The sequence below is a fragment of the Cyprinus carpio genome, unplaced genomic scaffold, assembly GCF_018340385.1.
Source record: "Cyprinus carpio isolate SPL01 unplaced genomic scaffold, ASM1834038v1 S000000996, whole genome shotgun sequence".
In the NCBI taxonomy this organism is placed as follows: domain Eukaryota; kingdom Metazoa; phylum Chordata; class Actinopteri; order Cypriniformes; family Cyprinidae; genus Cyprinus; species Cyprinus carpio.
Genome location: NW_024873718.1, coordinates 73,019 through 81,120, shown reverse-complemented (window position 1 = coordinate 81,120; position 8,102 = coordinate 73,019). Strand labels below are relative to the sequence as shown.

Here is an 8,102-nt window from a genome sequence, read left to right as displayed (position 1 = left end):
TTTTTTTTGTCTATATGGATCTAATACATTGCGCATTAGGGTTGCTGATCTTTAAATAGCCCACACTTTGCAGCAGCCCTCGCTTACGGCCATACCACCCTGAGCGCGCCCGATCTCGTCTGATCTCGGAAGCTAAGCAGGGTCGGGCCTGGTTAGTACTTGGATGGGAGAACGCCTGGGAATACCAGGTGCTGTAAGCTTTAGTTTTTTTTATCAAAATTGAGCTAATATACTGCAGATTAGGGTGGCTGATCTTTAAATAGCCCACACTTTGCAGCAGCCCTCGCTTACGGCCATACCACCCTGAGCGCGCCAGATCTCGTCTGATCTCGGAAGCTAAGCAGGGTCGGGCCTGGTTAGTACTTGGATGGGAGACCGCCTGGGAAATACCAGGTGCTGTAAGCTTTAGTTTTTTTTTATCAAAATTGACGATCTCGTCTGATCTCGGAAGCTAAGCAGGGTCGGGCCTGGTTAGTACTTGGATGGGAGACCGCCTGGGAATACCAGGTGCTGTAAGCTTTAGTTTTTTTTATCAAAATTGAGCTAATATACTGCCAGATTAGGGGGACAATGACCAGGATATATTAGATAAATTGGAGGCATGGGGTGTAACTCCCTCATCCAGCATTAAGAGAAGAACATATCCGGGTACTGAAATAGCAGATGGTACGAGATATGTAAAGGTCAAGTTCCCAAAGGAAGTTGTATCTCTACCTTATAGCAGCAAGTTTGAGACAGCTGAGGGCACACAGTACTTTCGGATTATACACGATCGGCAGGTGAAAACATGTAGATTGTGTATGGATCCAGGACATGTACTTAAAGATTGCCCGGAGTTTAAGTGTTACAAATGCGAAGAGCAGGGGCACTTTGCAAGGAGCTGCAATGCAGTGAAGTGCCCGGAATGTAGAAAAGTGTTGGTGAGGTGCGAATGTTGGATGGGGGAGGTAGAAAATAGTAGTGAACAAGAAACAGATATGGTTGTTAATGTGAGTGGGCAAAAGCAGAGGGAAACAGAGATAGACAATGTTTTAAACAAGGAGATGGAGGATGGTGGACTGGGAGAGGAAAATGGAGAGGAAGAACATCAAGCAGACACAGGAGGAAAGGAAAAAGAACTAGATGGAGAAATAACAATATCACAAGAGACTGTGCAAAGGACCATGGACATAAGCGAGGAACAGGAGGAACAAAAAACAACGAGGAAGGTTATCAAGAGGGGAGAATGGAGAGAAAAGGAGAAGAGAAACACGGTGGACTGAGAGAGGACAATGGAGAGAAAGAACATCAGGGGGAACACAGGAGAAAAGGGGAAAGAACTAGATGGAGAAATAACAACATCGCAAGGGACTGTGCAAAAGAATATGGACATGAGCGAGGAACATGGGGAACAAAAAAACAACGAGGAAGGTTATCAGGAGAGGAGAATGGAGAGAAAAGGAGAAGAGAAACATAGAAAAGAAAGAGAAGGAATACAAAGAAGAAGAACTTTAAAGGTAATACCCAATATAGACATTGCAAAGAAAAGAATTTTAAGGCAAGGAATATTGAAAGACAAGGAGGGTTATGCGAATAGATTTGATGCTCTGAGAGATATGGAGGATGACTGAAAAAAAAAAAGAAGAAATGTTTTAATTATTTATTTTATATTGTTTTTATGTTTTTAAGAGTTGTTTCATTTAATGCACGAGGTCTAATGGATGTGGAGAAGTTTGAAAATATGAGGGAATTATGTAGAGGGGTGGATGTACTTGTATTACAAGAAACTAATTGGAAAAATGATTGTGTTAAAAGGTTTGAAAATTTATGGGATGGGAATATACATTGTAATAATGGTACAGAGAAAACTGGGAAAGGGGTTGCTATTTTAATAAGAAGAGAGGTGTGTGAAAAAGAAAGTGTGGTGTTTAATGATGGAGCAGGGAAGTGTTTAGCTGTGGAAATAGAAAAAGGAGATGAGAGATGTACAATATGTAACATACATGCTCCAAATGAAGAAAAGGAAAAGGTGGAATTTTTTAAAACAATATCTGCAAATGTAAGAATTAACGAAAGGGTGATTTTAATGGGGGATTTTAATACTGTTTTTACAGAATTAGACTTAGCAAGTAATATGGTTTTTAAGACTGATAAGGGAAGGGAGGAGTTGAAAAAACTGATGGGGGATTTTAAATTGATTGATGTGTGGAGAGAAAGAAATAGAACAAGTAGGCAATTTTCAAGAAGGCAATTTGTTTTAAAAGAACTGAAACAAAGTAGGATTGATTATATTTTATGTACAGAGGAAATGCAAGGGAATATTACTAATGTTTATTATAAACGAGTTGGTTTTAGTGATCATTCTTTCTTATTTTTAACATTAGATTCTTCAAGTGTGAAAAGGGGAGGGGGAGTGTGGGTTTTAAATGCAAAGATTTTAAAGAGTAATACATATCAGGAAAGTATTAAATGGATTGTGGAAGAAAGCAAAATTAATAGAATGTATAGGGAAGAGAAAAGAGTATGGTGGGATAGTGTTAAGTGGGAAATAAAGAAATTTTCTATAGAATACAGCAAAGATGTCCGAAAAGTAGAAAGACAGAAGGAAACCGAATTAACAAAACTGCTGAATAATGAGTTAAGAAAAGTGGAGGAAAGCAATGGAAAAGAGGAAATTGAAAAAATAATAATGCTACAAGATAAATTAAAGATATTAGAAGAGGAAAAATGTAAGGGTGCAATTATAAGAAGTAAAGCAAAATATGCAGTAGAGGGAGAGAGATGCACAAAATTTTTCTTTAATTTAGAAAAAAATAGGCAGAAGGCTGATCTATTGAAAGAAGTCTTAAATAAAAAAAAACAAAAACAAAAACTAAATAAATAAATAAAAAAAAAAAGCAAAACAACATTAAAATGACAAATTTAAAAGACAAAGGAAAAAATTGAAAAATGATGAGGAGTTTTTGATTAAACAAATTAAATCTAAGTTAACAGGGGAGGACAGGATTTTTTGTGATGAAGAAATTAAGGAAGAAGAAATAGATATTGCAATTCAACAGTTAAAACCTGGAAAGAGCCCTGGTGTGGATGGTTTGATTAATGAATTTTATAAAACTTTTAGAGAAATGTTAGTGCCAATTTTAAAAGAAGTTTTTGAAGAAATTTTCAAGAAGGAGGTCTTGAGTGAAAAAATGAAAATAGGCATGATAAAAATGATTTACAAAAAAAGCGGTAATCCAAAAGATCTTAAAAATTTCAGACCTATATCAATGTTGAATACAGATTTTAAAATTTTAGCAAAAGTCTTAGCAAACAGATTAAAAAAGGTTTTACCAAAATTAATAAAAACGACACAGGCATACGGGGTCCAAGGAAGGGATATAGCAGATGTGGTTAAAAGTATAAGAGACACAATTTGTTATATGAAGGACAAGGGAAAGGGGGGATTTTTAATAAGTCTGGATTTAGAAAAGGCTTTTGACAGGGTAGAGCATGAGTTTTTATTTGATGTTCTTAAGGCTTTTGGTTTTGGAGAAAATTTTAGAAAATGGATTTGGATTTTTTACTCAGATGTGTTAACGTGCATAAAATGCAATGGTTTTTTAACGGATTGTTTTCAACCAACAAGGTCGATCAGGCAAGGATGCCCACTGTCTGCCTTACTTTACTCTCTGGTAGCCGAGCCACTCGGTTTGGCTATTAAGGCAGACAGAGAAATCAAAGGAATACAAATAAAGAACCATTTCCAAAGAGAAGCAGTGTATCAGTATGCAGATGATACAACCTGGTTGGTAGAAGACACCCAAAGTATAGATAGGGCAATGGGGATTTTAGAAAGATATTGTAAAGGGTCGGGAGCTAAAGTAAATGTGGGGAAAAGTGTATGCATGAGGATTGGGAGAGTAGAGGAAATACCGCAGCACATACAATTCAAGGAGGAAATGCAGCACATCAAGATTTTGGGGGTGTGGGTGGGTATGGATTCTAATAAAGCAGACATTTTGAATTGGGAAGGTGTTTTGAATGGAATTGGAAAAAGGCTGAGATTTTGGCAAGCGAGAGACTTAACGCTAAGGGGGAAAGTTTTAATTATAAATTCAATGATGCTGTCGAAAGTCTGGTATGTGTTGGGAGTAACCCCATTGCCTCATGTGTACTACAAAAGAATGAAAGAATTGGTTTTAAAGTTTTTATGGGGAAACGGAAGGGCTAAGATTGCGTATAATACATTACTTGGAAACATAAAGGAGGGAGGACTGGGACTTTTAGATCCATTTTTAAGAATGAGAACACTGAGAATTAAAACAGTTCAGAAGTTTCTAGAGAGAAACAGTGATGTAATTTGGAAAAGTGTCATGGAATATTACCTGGAAAAATGGAATATGGGATGTAATGTTTTATGGATGAAAATGAAAAGCTGGATGTTAACAGGTCTGCCATGTTTTTATGTGGAGGTTTTGGAATCATGGGGGGAATTTTTAGAAAATGTACTGATTTTACCTAAAGGAAGGGCCCAGCTTTTAGAACAACCATTGAACAACCATCCAAATATTATAAGGGACGGTGAGGTCATGTATTATAAAGAATGGTGGGATTGTGGTTTGAGACAAATAAAAGATTTATTGTATGAGGTGATAGAGGGTTATTTACCTTTACAGGCAGTTGTGGACACATTAAGAGAGGGGGGCAAAAGGGCGTGGAGAAGTAAGTTGGAAGGACAATATGAGGATTTAAAGAAAGCAATACCGAAGGACTGGATTGAAAGAATTGAAAACCATGAGAGTGGGGACGAGAATGAATTTCCAGATGTATTTTTTAAAAGGTCAAATGGGGGGAAAGTTCATTTTAATTTATGCAAAGTAAGGAATGTGTATAGTGTTTTTAGGTCTATTGCTTTTACAAAACCAGTAGCTTTGAACTACTGGAAAGAAAGATATGATGACTTAAATGAAAATGAAATTTGGGGAAATGTGAGATTGAAATATATGGAACCAATTTTAGAGAATTTTAATTATTTATTGAGACACAATTGTATGTTAACAGAGATGAGATTACATAAAATAGGAATTCAAAATGATGCAAAGTGTAAAGTGTGTATGAAAGAAAAGGAAGGACTGTTACATCTGTTTTTTTATTGTGAAAGGTTAGATGATTTTATGAGAAAAATGAAGGAAATTGCAAAAGCAATTTTGGGTGGGGAAGTATGAAGAGGACCAAAAGAAGTGGGAAACAATGTTTTTATTTGGTCATAATGACAGTAATATGTATACCTTTAATTTATGTGTAACAATAGCAAAGTATGTAATATGGTTGAGAAGAAATATGGCGAAATATGATAGGAAAAATGTTGATGTGTGGATAATCTTTAAAAACAGGATGGAATACTCTGTGAGACTGTTATGGAATTATTTTTTAATGGAAAACAAAGAGGATGATTTTATAGAAATGATTGTAAGAGGGAATCCAATGTTGGAATTGAAAGAAAAAGGTGTAAACTGGCTATGGGGGAAATACGAATAATAATGTCATGGGATTTTAACCTGTATGAAGCAAATGAAATGACTGTATATTTTAAATGTTTTATAATAAAAAAAAAAAAAAAAAAAAAAAAAAAGCGCGCCCGATCTCGTCTGATCTCGGAAGCTAAGCAGGGTCGGGCCCTGGTTAGTACTTGGATGGGAGACCGCCTGGGAATACCAGGTGCTGTAAGCTTTAGTTTTTTTGTCTATATGGATCTAATACATTGCGCATTAGGGTTGCTGATCTTTAAATAGCCCACACTTTGCAGAAGCTCTCGCTTACGGCCATACCACCCTGAGCGCGCCCGATCTCGTCTGATCTCGGAAGCTAAGCAGGGTCGGGCCTGGTTAGTACTTGGATGGGAGACCGCCTGGGAATACCAGGTGCTGTAAGCTTTAGTTTTTTTGTCTATATGGATCTAATACATTGCGCATTAGGGTTGCTGATCTTTAAATAGCCCACACTTTGCAACAGCCCTCGCTTACGGCCATACCACCCTGAGCGCGCCCGATCTCGTCTGATCTCGGAAGCTAAGCAGGGTCGGGCCTGGTTAGTACTTGGATGGGAGACCGCCTGGGAATACCAGGTGCTGTAAGCTTTAGTTTTTTTTTTTTATCAAAATTGAGCTAATATACTGCAGATTAGGGTGGCTGATCTTTAAATAGACCACAATTTGCAGCAGCCCTCGCTTACGGCCATACCACCCTGAGCGCGCCAGATCTCGTCTGATCTCGGAAGCTAAGCAGGGTCGGGCCTGGTTAGTACTTGGATGGGAGACCGCCTGGGAATACCAGGTGCTGTAAGCTTTAGTTTTTTTGTCTATATGGATCTAATACATTGCGCATTAGGGTTGCTGATCTTTAAATAGCCCACACTTTAAAGAAGCTCTCGCTTACGGCCATACCACCCTGAGCACGCCCGATCTCGTCTGATCTCGGAAGCTAAGCAGGGTCGGGCCTGGTTAGTACTTGGATGGGAGACCGCCTGGGAATACCAGGTGCTGTAAGCTTTAGTTTTTTTTTATCTATATGGATCTAATACATTGCGCATTAGGGTTGCTGATCTTTAAATAGACCACACTTTGCAGCAGCCCTCGCTTACGGCCATACCACCCTGAGCGCGCCCGATCTCGTCTGATCTCGGAAGCTAAACGGGGTCAGGCCTGGTTAGTATTTGGATGGGAGACCGCCTGGGAATACCAGGTGCTGTAAGCTTTAGTTTTTTTTCTAAAATTGGCTGATCTAATAGGTTTGGGCCTTATTATGGCTGATCTTTAAATAGCCCACACTTTGCAGCAGCCCTCGCTTACGGCCATACCAACCTGAGCGCGCTTTTCCCGATCTCGTCTGATCTCGGAAGCTAAGCAGGGTCGGGCCTGGTTAGTACTTGGATGGGAGACCGCCTGGGAATACCAGGTGCTGTAAGCTTTAGTTTTTTTTATCAAAATTGAGCTAATATACTGCGCATTAGGGTTGCTGATCTTTAAATAGCCCACACTTTGCAGAAGCTCTCGCTTACGGCCATACCAACCTGAGCGCGCGCCCGATCTCGTCTGATCTCGGAAGCTAAGCAGGGTCGGGCCTGGTTAGTACTTGGATGGGAGACCGCCTGGGAATACCAAGTGCTGTAAGCTTTAGTTTTTTTCGTCAAAATTGGATCTAATACATACTGCAGATTAGGGTGGCTGATCTTTAAATAGACCACACTTTGCAGCAGCCCTCGCTTACAGCCATACCACCCTGAGCGCGCCCGATCTCGTCTGATCTCGGAAGCTAAGCAGGGTCGGGCCTGGTTAGTACTTGGATGGGAGACCGCCTGGGAATACCAGGTGCTGTAAGCTTTAGTTTTTTTTTTTGTCAAAATGGATCTAATATACTGCAGCATTAGGGTGGCTGATCTTTAAATAGCCCACACTTTGCAGCAGCCCTCGCTTACGGCCATACCACCCTGAGCGCGCGCCCGATCTCGTCTGATCTCGGAAGCTAAGCAGGGTCGGGCCTGGTTAGTACTTGGATGGGAGACCGCCTGGGAATACCAGGTGCTGTAAGCTTTAGTATTAAAATGTCAAAATTGATCTAATATACTGCGCATTAGGGTGGCTGATCTTTAAATAGCCCACACTTTGCAGCAGCCCTCGCTTACGGCCATACCACCCTGAGCGCGCCCGATCTCGTCTGATCTAGGAAGCTAAGCAGGGTCGGGCCCTGTGTAGTACTTGGATGGGAGACCGCCTGGGAATACCAGGTGCTGTAAGCTTTAGTTTTTTTTGTCTATATGGATCTAATACATTGCGCATTAGGGTTGCTGATCTTTTGGATGGGAGACCGCCTGGGAATACCAGGTGCTGCAAGCTTTAGTTTTTTTGTCTATATGGATCTAATACATTGCGCATTAGGGTTGCTGATCTTTAAAGACAATTCTTGAAATAAGGAGGCTGGAAGTAAAAAGAAGGGGCTTATATGGTGTCTTTTTCTTCACCTGCGAGCATACTTGGAGGAGATATGAAGTGGGGTGGAGAACAAATTGAAGTTTTGGGGAGTGAATCCAATGAAACCAAAAAATAAAGAGAGAGAAGAGTTTATCCTGGAGCGAGCATTTGCTGA

At 39.8% G+C, this 8,102-nt stretch overlaps 12 non-coding genes across 12 annotated transcripts; all 12 read left to right on the top strand.

The window, feature by feature from the left end:
- The first annotated feature begins 81 nt into the window (after positions 1–81).
- LOC122143168 lies at positions 82–200 on the top strand. The gene has a single exon (XR_006159008.1). It is a non-coding gene; the product is annotated as a 5S ribosomal RNA (ribosomal RNA).
- An 85-nt stretch (positions 201–285) lies between these two features.
- LOC122143173 lies at positions 286–405 on the top strand. The gene has a single exon (XR_006159013.1). It is a non-coding gene; the product is annotated as a 5S ribosomal RNA (ribosomal RNA).
- A 5,370-nt stretch (positions 406–5,775) lies between these two features.
- LOC122143188 lies at positions 5,776–5,894 on the top strand. Its single transcript, XR_006159028.1, has one exon. It is a non-coding gene; the product is annotated as a 5S ribosomal RNA (ribosomal RNA).
- An 84-nt stretch (positions 5,895–5,978) lies between these two features.
- LOC122143177 lies at positions 5,979–6,097 on the top strand. Its single transcript, XR_006159017.1, has one exon. It is a non-coding gene; the product is annotated as a 5S ribosomal RNA (ribosomal RNA).
- Positions 6,098–6,186: 89 nt separating this feature from the next.
- LOC122143230 lies at positions 6,187–6,305 on the top strand. The gene has a single exon (XR_006159066.1). It is a non-coding gene; the product is annotated as a 5S ribosomal RNA (ribosomal RNA).
- Positions 6,306–6,389: 84 nt separating this feature from the next.
- On the top strand, positions 6,390–6,508 carry LOC122143219. The gene has a single exon (XR_006159055.1). It is a non-coding gene; the product is annotated as a 5S ribosomal RNA (ribosomal RNA).
- Positions 6,509–6,594: 86 nt separating this feature from the next.
- LOC122143181 lies at positions 6,595–6,713 on the top strand. Its single transcript, XR_006159021.1, has one exon. It is a non-coding gene; the product is annotated as a 5S ribosomal RNA (ribosomal RNA).
- An 89-nt stretch (positions 6,714–6,802) lies between these two features.
- LOC122143183 lies at positions 6,803–6,926 on the top strand. Its single transcript, XR_006159023.1, has one exon. It is a non-coding gene; the product is annotated as a 5S ribosomal RNA (ribosomal RNA).
- Positions 6,927–7,011: 85 nt separating this feature from the next.
- LOC122143187 lies at positions 7,012–7,132 on the top strand. Its single transcript, XR_006159027.1, has one exon. It is a non-coding gene; the product is annotated as a 5S ribosomal RNA (ribosomal RNA).
- An 88-nt stretch (positions 7,133–7,220) lies between these two features.
- Positions 7,221–7,339, top strand: LOC122143217. Its single transcript, XR_006159053.1, has one exon. It is a non-coding gene; the product is annotated as a 5S ribosomal RNA (ribosomal RNA).
- An 89-nt stretch (positions 7,340–7,428) lies between these two features.
- LOC122143239 lies at positions 7,429–7,549 on the top strand. The gene has a single exon (XR_006159075.1). It is a non-coding gene; the product is annotated as a 5S ribosomal RNA (ribosomal RNA).
- Positions 7,550–7,635: 86 nt separating this feature from the next.
- On the top strand, positions 7,636–7,755 carry LOC122143186. The gene has a single exon (XR_006159026.1). It is a non-coding gene; the product is annotated as a 5S ribosomal RNA (ribosomal RNA).
- The last annotated feature ends 347 nt before the right edge of the window (positions 7,756–8,102 follow it).